Source organism: Euprymna scolopes, chromosome 2 (assembly GCF_053919585.1).
Source record: "Euprymna scolopes isolate OS-2025 chromosome 2, ASM5391958v1, whole genome shotgun sequence".
NCBI classification, from domain to species: domain Eukaryota; kingdom Metazoa; phylum Mollusca; class Cephalopoda; order Sepiida; family Sepiolidae; genus Euprymna; species Euprymna scolopes.
In genome coordinates this window covers 121,058,183-121,071,152 of record NC_136483.1, presented here as the reverse complement: position 1 = coordinate 121,071,152, position 12,970 = coordinate 121,058,183, and the positions used below count along the sequence as shown (strand labels likewise).

Sequence of the window (12,970 nt, the reverse complement as noted above, 5' to 3'; positions counted from 1 at the left end):
TAATCTTTGATTTGTCCTGCAAGGAAGTCGTCAGCCCGGTCAGTGTGTATCATACTGGGCATACCAAAAATTGAAAATAGTTGGTTTAGGCAGTGGATCACGGTTTTGCTAGTCATATCCTTACAGGGGAAGGCAAAGGGAAAGCGAGTACATTCATCAATTATAGTGAGTAAGTATTTGTTACCATGCATGGAAGTAGGTAAAGGGCCTTTAAAGTCGATGTTTAATCGCTGGAAAGGTAGCATAGCCTGTATGAGTGTTCCTTTGTTACAACTGGCAAATTTAGGTTTCAGAGGAGGAGCACAAGTCCGTTATATTTTTAATTTGTTTTAAAGAGAAAGGAAGGTTTCTTGTCCTGATGATGTGGCTGAATCGCGTGACACCAGGATGGCATAGTGTAGCATGCAAGTCACGGAGGTCTTGCAAAGTGTGCGTTAATGCAGAGATGCAACAAAATGTGTCAGCAGCTGTATTTTCTATTCCTGGACAGTAAACAATACTGAATTTGAATTGTGTCATTCTGGCCAACGACATATCTTATCATTTTTAATTTTAGATTTCCTCTTATTATCAAACATAAAACTGATGTTCTTTTGATCTGTAATAACTTTGAAATGTCTCCCGAGTAGAAAATGTCGCCACTTTCGGAGAGCTTCGACAATCGCAGCAGCTTCTTTTTCGACAGCATGATGTCTAATCTCATTCGGGTTTATTGTCCGAGAAAAGAATGCAACAGGTCTACCCTGTTGGTTTAGAGTAGCAGCAATGCAGTAATTACTGGCATCAGTTTTTACTACAAATTCTTTATCCGGGTCAACAGTTATAAGGGTAGCATTTCTTATGTTGGTCTTCAGCGTCTGAAAAGAATTTAGAATAGACGGGGGTAGTGGAAATTCCTTGTTATGGTTGAGAGGCAGTATCTTATGAGAAAAGTTTCGAATGAATTTACTATAGTAAGAGAACATACCAATTATTCGTTTTTGAGACTGGAAATTTAGAGGCGTTGGCATTTCAAGGAGTGGTTTGATTGCTCTCGATTGTGTAACCAAGAAATGTGATAGAAGTAGCAGAAATGATGTTTTTACTTTAGTTGAGCGTGATGTTGTATCTTTTCCCTACATTATAAAACCTTTGAAGGTTGTAGTCATGCTCTTTTTGATCCTTTCCGCATATTGTGACATTGTATACATACACAAAAGTGTCTGTTAATTTTTCTCTTTCTACAATGCCATCGATGCATCTTTGAAAGGCACTTACTCCGTTAGTGACGCCAAAAGGGATACAAGTAAATTGGTAAAGTTTTCCATTTACTTCAAATGCTGTGTATTTCCGATCGGCGTGACTGTATTTGATGGTAAGCAGACTTCAGGTTGAGCATTGTAAAAACGTTGTATAGAGCTATGTCATCAGCCATTTTATTAATGTTAGACATGGAATAGGCATCCAGTTATGTAAATCTATTTATGGTGTCGCTGTAGTCAACCACCATTCTTTTTTTTTTTGATTCTTGTTAGAGGTCACTAAAACTTGGGCTCACCAAGGAGATATAGAGGGCTCTATTATGCCTTCCCTCAACATTCTGTCAGTTTCCTCTCTAATAAATATGTTGTCAGTGAATGAGTGATGATGAGATTTGGTGGCAATAGGGGTCGTCTGTGTAGAAAGATGAGAGAAAAGGGGAGGAAGAGAAATTTTGATACATGGAAAACTGTCCCTCTTGCCCATTGCTCCGATAACAAGTTCTTCTCTGGGATCGTCAAATTTCAGGGTCACAGTTTTATATTGTTTTAGGAGGTCTTTTCCAATAATCATATCAATGAACAGGTCCTTAATTGCTTCCACTATCATGGCGTGGTAGTTTTTATTGTTTAGGGAGATGTCAACAATAGTTTCGCCGATGATTTTGGCATGATGATTAGGGTCCGCCAATGCTACGGTTTTCTGTTTGAGAATAATAAAAAGTTTCAGCTTTCTTGCTGTATTTTTGCTGATAAACGTCTCCACGCTGCCAGAGTCCACCATAGTGTTCACTACTTGCCCATTTATTTTGCATTTCGTGTATGTAATGTCTTTGGCATCCGTTCCTAGTCAGAAGAGATTGGGGGGGGGAGTCCGGGTCGTATAACACAGCAGCAGTGGAGGAGGAAGATTTACATACCTTCACCCAATGGCCATTTTTCTTACATTTCCTACACTTGGTGTTACGTGCAGGACACATCGCCCGTGAATGTCGTGTGTTCCCACAGAAGAAACAAATTCCTTTTGGTAGGGTATTTCCTTTTATAGCGACTAAGGGAGTGTCTTCTGGTTTAATTACGGTAGCGGCTATGTTTGGGTGGTTATCAAAGCTTATCGTATGCTTCTCCACTTGTTCTAGAGACCTAAAGATTTCTTGTAGAGTTGAGAATGTTTTTTCAAGTAGGCACTGATGAATAGACGAGGAGGAGATGCCTCTAATGAAAGCATCACAGATGTATTGCTTTTTGTTCTCCTCAGCGCTTACTGCTGGAAATTTGCAAGATTTGGCAAGTACTTCCAGTTGTTGCATGAAATCGTCCATAGTTTGTGCTGGTTTCTGTTTATTCATCAGAAGTTGATGTCGGTTAAATATAACGTTTGCCGGTTTTATGTAAACAGCGTCTAGCGTTTCTATGGCGCCATTGTAATCTGTAGCATCACTTATTATTTTGAATATTGTCGCTGATACTGAATTAATCAAGGCGAAGAGATTTTGTGCATTATTTTCTATTTTCCCATTGTTTAAAGTGCGTAAGTAATACTCGAACGTCAGTTTCCAGTGTTTATTGATTTTTCTGAATTCGGAGCTGTTGGTTGTACATTGAATCTGTCTGGCCGCAGTAGTTGGCCCATTTTTTTTTTTTTTTAAGTTGATAAAATTGAAATGATAAGTAGAGATAAAAGAAGAATAAACAGGAATGCCTTTCGTAAAGGTTTTATCAACTTAAAAGTATACACGTGTTTTCGAGAAATCAATATTGGCGGAATCCTTAATTCCAATCCAAAGAGTCAAAGCAATTTATTCTAACACATGTATTCTGCACTGATATGAAAATGAAGAGTATAGCCGAATATAGGATTTCTAACCATGTAACTGATGAAAATACGCTACACATTTTGATGAAAAACATGGGAACATGAACATAGAAGAATAGAAAACCAAAACTTTAAATATAATTTCTGTATTAAAAGTAATAGTTATTTAAATATTTCAACAGATAATCTTGTGCGGGAAATCCATCTCCCGAAGAAGGGGCACTCTGGATAGGAACAAAAATAAAAATTGTCCTAGTCATGAAAAATTTGTCTTCCACCAACTGAGGACAGAAAAAGTGAATTGTAGCATCAGAACAGATACTACTACACTGTGGTCTTGTCCTGAAGGCCAAGAATTGTTTGTTTTATGTTTCTCTAATTGTTTGTTCCCTAAATTCATAATTCATTTTTATCAGTATTAGATTGTATATTGCTTTGAAATTACGTAATTTAAAATAGATAATATTTATATTTTATATTGAATAAATTCCAGTTTCATTATTAATCAAATTGGGTTCCTTTCTTTTTGTTTTTAACATGTTTTAATGCTCTTTTTAAAAATTCTGTCATATAGTATTGACAGTAGCAGTTTGACAAAGCTTATCTACATTGCCTGCAGGCATTTTTCAGTAAACATACCTTCTATATTTCGGTGACTGTGGTGTAAGGGTGTTGGTTGAGCAAAAAAAAAAAAAAGGAAAATTGCGAGCGTTTAAAAAAAAAAAAAAGGAGTAGTAAGGAGGCTCGAACATGTACCGTGAAGGAGAAAAAGAAAGTGAAAAAAGAAGTGTTGTGCTATTGCCAAACTGGAAGTGACGTAGGTTTAAATTAAGGCTAGATAATCAAAAAGAGGGGATGACTTTCAAAAATATCGGCGAAAAAAGCGACCCCTCCCTGTAGAAAAGTGCCTAGTTGAGGGTGAAGGAATTAATGTTTTAGCCAATTTTTCGATATTTGTCGTCCGAAGGGTCGAGCTTCAAAACTATACTGATCTTGTGAAAATCTGTCGCCTCTGTCAAAAGTTTTAAGCAGACATACATACATACATACATACATACATACATACATACATACATACATACATTTAAACAGACAGGTGAAATTTATATACTAGATTTATTCATTTCGGTAAATATTATGTTATGTTACAACAGAACACCGACCACTCTAATTTGGTTTTCTGGGGGTATTCGGGGTCGCTGATAACGAATCTGATAATCAAACCCATCGCAAATTTGCCGTTTGCATGGTATGAACCCCTGGAACCTGGGACTACTTTGCCTCATTTCACCGCCTTCGTTTACACTATGTGTGATCGATTTCTTACTATGCGGACATTTTAAATAAGAAATATTTTTCATAAAATGAAGTTTTCACCTCATTTAATAGTAAGTAGAACAAATACTTTTCATGAAATTAAAAAAGAATAATTTTCACTTCATTTAATAGTAAAAATAATGTTGTCAGTAAGTTTTCACAAACGTTTACAAAAACATATTTTTATGTTTTTCGTTCTTTTTGATTGGGGGGGGGTATTCAATCGTAGAACTTGTGCTGTTTAACAGGTGCTTCTGCATCTTAATTAACCGTTTTTCCGTAAGTAACGCGCCGCGCGCGGCCGCCACAACATACCCGCCCCTACTCCTCAACCGTTTCCCTCAAATGTAAACACTGAATTTCTGTGAAATATTAAACGGTATTCTACTTGGTAAATATCTTACGGAAAAACGATTAATTAAACTGCAGAAGCACCTGTTAAACTGCACAAGTTCTACAATTGAATACCCCTCCACAAAAGCAAAAAAAAAAAAAAATGAAAAACATAAAAATGTTTTTGTAAACGTTCGTGAAAAGTTACTGACAGCATTATTTTTACTATTAAATGAGGTGAAAACTATTTTTTTTTTAATTTCATAAATGTATTTGTTGTAATTAATGAGGTGAAAATTTTCAGTTCTATAATTGAGTACCCCCCCCCCAAAAAAAATAGAACGAAAAACATAAAAATATGTTTTTGTAAACAAAATATATGTAAATAATTACTGTATTACATATTACCCCCTTGGCCTTTTGGTCAACATCAAAGTGTAGTATCTGTTCTTCAGATGCTGCACTTCCGTTTCTTGTTCTCTTTCGGCGGAGGAGAAATCCTTCACGACTGAGACAATTTTTATTTTTGTACCTTTTCTCCACGTTAAAAAATGACCCTGGTGTCTAACTCTGTCCCGTGGTGAGGCATAGTAAATAGGTACATATTGTAAATTTAATATGTTTTTGTAAACCGCTCGTGAAAACTTAATTTTTTAGATCAATTAAAAAAACAAAAACTTCGCAACAACACAAAAAAAAAAAAAAATGAAGCACATTTTTTTTTTTATTTTCTTCGTCAATAAAATTGTCATTTAAAAATATATGGTGGGTCATTTTCTTTATTTTCATGTTGAAAATCAGTTTTCACGCCGGTTCGTTCGGATTTGGCTTTTTTCGGCTTTTTACGTAATTGTGCGTCGGCCAAAGTTGGTTTTGAACAAGGCGTGCGCGTGACTTTTGCGTGAATTGAACGAGAGTTTGCGACATTCGACGCTGATTAGTCGAAAACATTCGTGATCGTTTTTGCTACAAACAAACGAGCGGTAAGTTTCAAAATCTTGTAGTTTTGCACATTTGTTTGTTTATTTCATTGAAAAAAAGAAGAAAAAAAATAACATTTTCTGCAAAATATATTGTCAGTTTTATTTTTTTTAATCTTTTAAGAATATAGAACATATTTTAAAATATATAATTTATTTAAATGAGCCGTTTTAACACCCCGCATCACCGATAATTTAGAAAAAAAAAACAACCCCCCCCCCAAAAAAACGTCTAAATGAAAACTGACAAAAAAAAAAACGTCAGTTTACGGGCCTTGGTATTAAAAAAAAAAAATGAATTTTAAATACTTTTTTATTTAGTATCACGATCCATAAACTGTAAAAGTAATCCCTTTTCCCCCGATTTTATTAAGATAGATTTTCAAGTCTAATTCAATTTTTATTGTATCTTTTCTTTATTAGATAGTTTAACTCTTATGCAGTTTAACATCCCCAGCAAATTTAGAAATAACGTACGAAACGTAAACTGCAGAAGTATCCGATTTTTTTAAGCTATAAATTTTAACGAGTTTTATCGTACACATGAAACGCCGAAATGAAAACTCATTTGTTTTTGTTTTGTTTTTTGTTTTTTCCAGAACTAGTATATTTTAGTTTCGGGTTTGTATTACAATCCACAGAGGTACGAAAAAGTTGTCAGAAAACAAATATATAACAAACAAATATTATCAAAGGCAAGATGAGTTACTTTCCTACCTAACTGGATAAGTTTTTAGGGTGCTAATGCACAGAGTGATCCGCGCTATTTTTTTAAATCGTATTTCCACGTCTAATTAAAGTTTTATGATATGTTTTTTTTTATTCAATTGTAAGGTTAAAGTACAGAATAGGTACAAAACACCCTCCCCTCCCATGTTAAGAATGGCTTTTTAAATAACGTTATTATTTCAGCACGGATCACTCTCATCATGATTACCGTTTTTAGTGTTTTTATTTAATGTTTATACTTTTTTTGCTATAAAAAAAAAATCCAGTAAATTTATTTCACTTGCATGGTAATTGCGACAACGCAAAGTAACTGCCCGAATAAGTGCGTCGCGTCACTTTTCAAAACAAAACAACAAAAACAAGTACATAAAAAGATTTGATAAATATGGCCTCCAGCTCTTCTTACTGGCAATACTGCTGATTCTTCTAAATCTACTGCTGTTTGCTCAACAAGTCATAACAAAGCCATAACCCTGGCTGCTATAAATAGCACTGCTTTTCCGGCCCGTCTTCCAATTTTCAATGCGTGGTTTTTGTGGCAAGAAAGTGTGTGATGAAGATAAAGCTGTAGAGTGTGAGGTATGTCTGCTCTGGTTTCATGCTAAGTGTCAGAAAATAACACCCAAACTGTATGAGGCCATCTCTGGTGATCCTGACAATATCTCCTGGTATTGCACCTCGTGCAAGCAGGGAGCAAGAAGGCTTTACTTACACGTTGTAGCTATACAGAGAAATCAGTTGGCAATGCGGGAAACATTAGATTCTCTGGTCAAAACAAACACAGCGACTATAACAACTTTGAACTCTCTGGTTACTGCCAATATGGAGACAAAAATATCTCTCTCCAAGTTACAAGCTGGCATAACAATGGTTGACCAGAACATCGAAAGCCTTAAATGTGAGTTGGAGGATAGGCTTGCTCGAATGGAGGAACAGGCTCGAACCAGAACCCAGAATCTCACTGGGATTCGGGACATGGCCGAGATGGAACAGAGACAGGTAGATGCCAACGCAGAGATGTCTGCCACAATCAAGAATATGGAGGGAAGGTAACAGAACTCACCAGAACCTGCACCCTTCCACCATCTCATGACACAAGGAGCCTTAGAGAGGGTTTGAAGGAGCTCGAGGATTTTGAACAAAGGAAGCTCAATCTTATTGTTTTTAACTTCCCGGAATCAGACACTCCTGATGAGGATATCCATGTGGTCTAAGAGATGCTAAAAGAAGAATTCAAAATTAAAGTTAAAATAAGCAAGGGTACCAGCCTAGGACCTCCCAGAAGCGGAAAAAGGAGAGTATTGAAAGTTGAGCTGGAGTCACTTGGTCAAAAGAAGCAAATACTAGCAAAGGCCAGGGAACTACACAAGAGTGCCAACAAGACTTACAAGACCAGATCTAACCAAGAATCAGCAGCTTGCCTCAAAAAACTTGCAAGCCCAGGTCCTGAAGGTAAGAAACAAAAACCCCACCAAGCATTGGGTCATCAAACAGAACAAGATCGTAGAGAGCAGGCTCCGAATCCAGATCCCATATTACTTCAACAAACTCTAATAGCATATATGAGTCTTCAAGGCAACAATCTCGGACTGCATGCACTATAGGCAACCTTTCAATATAGTAGACCAATGTGGATAATTCTTTGATGAGCAAACACAATGAGCTTATACTTCTAACTCACACTAACGCTTACGACATTATAATCCTTACGGAAATCAAACCAAAGATGGGGCATATACCAGATATACCTACAATGAACATTACTGGCTACGATCTTTTCACTAGTGACTTGCTTGCATCCAATACCCGGGGAATGTGCATCTATACCAAATCCTTACTCAACGCTAAGCAGATATATCCAGATTTCTGCACTTCACATAAGGATCATACCTGGATCACCATCAGGGGAAGGAATAATGCAGGGTTGTTGGTTGGTAGTCTCTATAGAAGCGGCAGCTCAGCAGTGGCTATCCCATTGGATGAAGACTTACACAGGATTCTTTCTTGGGCATCTTCCATGAATTGTTCTCATAAACCTAGCAGGTGATTTTAATCATCCCACTACCAACTGGATTCCCATGCCTGAACTCCCCAAGAATGTCAATCCCAGCAGCCCACCTTCTAGATTTGTGGAATGTATCAAGGACACCTACTTCCTGCAACATGTTACCGAACCCACCAGGTTCAGGCAAAACCAAACCCCCACATGCGATGGCCTTATATTTAGCAATGAGTTCGAAATGGTTGCGCGGTTAAAAATCCTGGATCCTTTGGGGGCAAGTGATCATGCGGGTATTTCATTTATATTCTCATTTGATCATCAGTATACTCGCCTTAGCAAGACCTGCTACATCTATGATAAAGCAGACTATAATGCCATAAGAACTATGCTGGACTTGAACTGGGAGGACATACTAAGAGACAAAACTACACAAGAAATCGCTGACCTTTTTAGAATCATCTATTATAGATGCTATGGAAAAATTCACCCCTACAAGAATTGTAGATCAATGCACTCTTAAGAAAAAAACCCTGTGGATGAACAGCGCTGCTCTTCATAAAAAAAGAAGAAAAAACATTGCTTTTTAACACAAAAGACAGCCATGATTACCAGAGGTATATCTTAACCAGGAATTAGGCTTCACACACAAGTAGAAAAGCCAGAAAAGACTTTGAGTCCAAATTAGCCAGAGAGACACGTTCCAACAACAAAGCTTTCTGGAACTATGTAAATAGCAGGAGAGCAACCAGGCGCAGTATCCCAGATCTACGTAAAGAAGATGGATCACTTGCCTGCGATGATAAGGATAAAGCCAATGTACTGAATAAACAGTGCTGCAATGTCTTCATGAAAGAGGATACATCTTCCGTCATTCACGCCCAAGCATATGGATTCTGAACTTAAGGTCATTATAACCAAAGAGAAGGTTCTCAAAAAAACTGAAATCCATCAGGACTGACAAATCGCCAGGGCCAGACCGTATACCAGGGCCAGACCTGCGGATCTCGCGGACCTCGCAGACCTGCGGAAATCTCTCGGATCTCTCGGATTCTCGCAGACCTGCGGAAATCGCCAGGGCCAGACCTGCGGATCCTCAAAGAACTGGCCCACATTTTCACTTGTGAATTCCCGTCAAGCATGGATCGGGCGAGACCGGCAATCATCAGTGTCAGGCACGAGCGTTGTTCAAATGTTGAAACGCTAACTCGACTTTTTATTTTATTTACTTAATTTTTTTTTCTGTTATGTTTTTAGTAATTTTTAAGGTGATATTAAGGGGGCGGGGGTGACTTTTTATTTTCTGCTTAGTTACTTATTATTTATTTATTATCTTTTAATTGAATTTTTGGAAGTTTGATTATCTAAATGGAAGCAGACGACATTCGAATTGGAAGAAAACGACTAAACCAACAAAAAAAAAAAAAAGCTGACAAACAAATATTTTCAAACTTGCCAAACAGAAAAATGACAGGCAAGAAAATAAATCTATACATGTTAGAAAAAGAAATGAAAACATCGATGCGGACAATCTCATATTGTCAGGAGAAGAAATTGCTGTCCCCCCCCCCCCAAAAAAAAAAAAACACAAATGTTTACTTAAAAAAAAGATTGTGTGTAATTTTTCATAACTTTTTTTTTTTTTTCATGTGTACAAATATTTTTTTCCTTTTGGAAATTAAGTTTAGTCTTTTGTCTTTCAAATACAATCAAAAAGTAGTCGGAAATCTACAAAAAAATTATGATAAATCGGCTTTCAAAACTATGTCCCCCATTTTTTGTCAGCACTTACCATACTCAGTTTCCAAATCAAGGCTTATTTGCAAAATATCTTTTAATCTATTTCTTGCAAAAATACTTTTACTGGCCACAGTTTGTGATAAGATCTATGAGAGTATTGAGCATCTGTTGCTATACACAACCTTGAAGAGTGGATACCCTTGCATCCATCCAACATAGTAGACAAACAGGGCAAGAAAAACAGCTAAAGTAGGTTGTCTTATCCTTCACTGGCGCAACCTGTGCCTTGGCGAAAATCCAAGCAGATTTTTTAGTCTGAACATAATAGGCAGCAAGAAGGTTGGCAGTATTTTGCATGAACAGTCGCCAGAGTTGTCGGAAATTTTCTGTTTCTAAGTCTATCCTTGTGGCCATGTCACTAGTAAGGATGCTGGAAGTAAACATTTTATCTGGGCTAACGTTATCTGCCTGATAGCCAGGAACCCCAAACATTGAATTAACCACTAAGGAGGCTGTCCTATCAGCATGTGCAAAGTGCTGGGGCTGCTGTATTGCCATTTGGTGAATGGATTCTGAACCATGCAGTAGCTTCTGGTGAGGCTTCTCGACGTCATATTCGTGGGTAATTGTTACGGCTTTAACTTATGTGCTACAAAAAAAAATTATTTCTTCATTTCTTTTCCTCTCTTACTATCTCTCTGCCCTGCTCTAAGCAAGTCTGTCAACTTATTCAACAAATCTCAAAACACCATCATGAAAAGTTTCCAGAAAAAAATACACAATTAAACCCAGATCCCCAATTTCCAACGTAGACCCTCTACTATCATGTCTCCTTCTCCAACATTAGGGGTCTACATTCCAACCTTTCAGAGGTTGAAACCCAATTACAGGAGACTAAACCAGACCTATTATTCCTAAGCGAAACTGGCATTAGACCGACTATTTCTCTAGATGAGTTTGTAGTTAAAGGACATTCCAACTTAACTTCCAAATCAGACCCCCAAGATCGTCATGGGCATGGAATATACATTAAAGATGCCATGGGCATGTGGTGGAGACATCTCCAGTGAAGATCTTAAATTATCCTATATCTGATTCTGGCTTACACTTGCTCATACTACTGCGTTTATATTTGCTATCATCCCCAAAACAGTGGAGTTATTTTCTTTAAGAGCATATCTGAGAAAATTGACCACATCCTGTCTGCTCATCCTTTGGCTAACATTCACGTCTGTGGAGACTTCAATGTTCACAATGTGGAATGGTTAACCCATTCAAACATGACAGATGGTGAGGGGAGGTTCTGTCATGATTTCTCCATTGCTGAATCCTGAACAGAAGTGTGTGCTCTATCCTAACTATCATCAATGAACCTGAGGTAATCTCGGCAGCATCAGAAAAAGCCAAACTCTTTGCCAAGAACTTTGCAGTAAATTCTACCCTATGTAACAAAGGCCGCCAACCCCCTGTATTTCCTACTGCGACATACAAATAACTGTGTGATGTTGTCAAGCTAATCAAAAACCTTGATTCCAGTAAAAACTGACCCTGTCAACATTCCTATTATAGTGCTAAAAAAAGTTTAACCAGGACTAGCTCCCATACTTACAAAGCTGTTTAAGCATTGTCTTAAAGAAAATTGCTTCTCAACACCCTCGAAAATCTTGTCAATATGCCCTGTATTTAAGAATTCAGGTGATCGGTCATCTCCCTCCCAGTACAGACCAATAAGTCTCCTGTGCGTCATGAGTAAGTTGCTGGAATCTGTTAAATAGAGAAGTAGTCAACCACCTCAGCAAAAATAAAATTCTTAGTGACATATAATATGGTTTCTGTTCTGCTAGATCTACAGCAGATGTGCTTATGGTTATATCTCAGGATTAGCGAATCTCTTGACGGAGGTTTTCTTTCTAGGGCAGTTGTTCTTGACATATGAAAGGCCTTTGATAGAGTGTGGCATAAAGGTCTACTTCACAAAATCTCCAGTTACGGTATTGCTGAAAATGTCTTCTCAATTATTAAATCATTTCTCTCTGATAGGTTCATAAGAGTAGTGGTTGATGGGCAGAAATCAGAAATTCACATTGTTAATGCTGGAGTCCCTCAGGGGTTCATCCTGGGCCCAACTCTCTTCCTAATCTATATCAATGATCTTCCAAATCATATCCTTAGATCATTCATAGACATTTATGGTGATGACCCTACCATCTATGGCAGTACATCAAAGACTGTAAACAACCAAGTTCTCTCTGATTCTTTCTCCTCTGATCTTGAGCATGTGGTCCAATGGGAAAGAGGTGGCTGGTTACTTTTAATACATAGAAAACCAAGCTTCTGTCTTTACATCATCAACGCTCTGATCCCCATCTGGCATTAATTGAAATGAATGACTCTCATCTTTTTTTTTTTCGGGGGGGGGGGGTCATGTTTTGACAAGCTCTTGGGCTTGACCATTACTCCTGATCTGAAATGGAACATGTACATCAAATCTGTTGCCAAGGTCGCTGGGAAAATGGTGGGATCCTTCTATCGATCCAGTAGATATCTCACTGCTGATGCAATTCTCTACCTATATATAGGTACGTGAAAGAAAAATTCAAAGTTAACATATCTCAAAATGGAACAGCTCAGCAGAAAGAGTATGCAGAGACCATTCTAATGATACTTGAACCACCTCTGTAGGACAAATAATAAGAAAGTTACAACAATTCTAAAGCTGAAATTTGAGGCTAATTTTTGACAATAGAATCAATGGATTTCCTTAACAAAGTTGTGACCGCTATCAAGATTTTTCACAGTTATTTTGTCATAACTTTCT

At 37.4% G+C, this 12,970-nt stretch overlaps 1 protein-coding gene across 2 annotated transcripts in view; it reads left to right on the top strand.

Moving 5' to 3' along the window:
• Positions 1–12,970, top strand: part of LOC145295662 (borealin-like) — an 86,093-nt gene that overhangs the window by 3,452 nt on the left and 69,671 nt on the right. The window contains exon 1 of one of the 2 annotated variants that reach the window (XM_080141485.1): positions 5,547–5,687. The exons of the other annotated variant lie outside the window; for it this stretch is intronic. The gene's annotated coding sequence lies outside the window, so the exon portion shown is untranslated. Of the gene's footprint in view, positions 1–5,546; positions 5,688–12,970 lie in introns of those variants that run through there. 2 annotated transcript variants of the gene reach the window in all.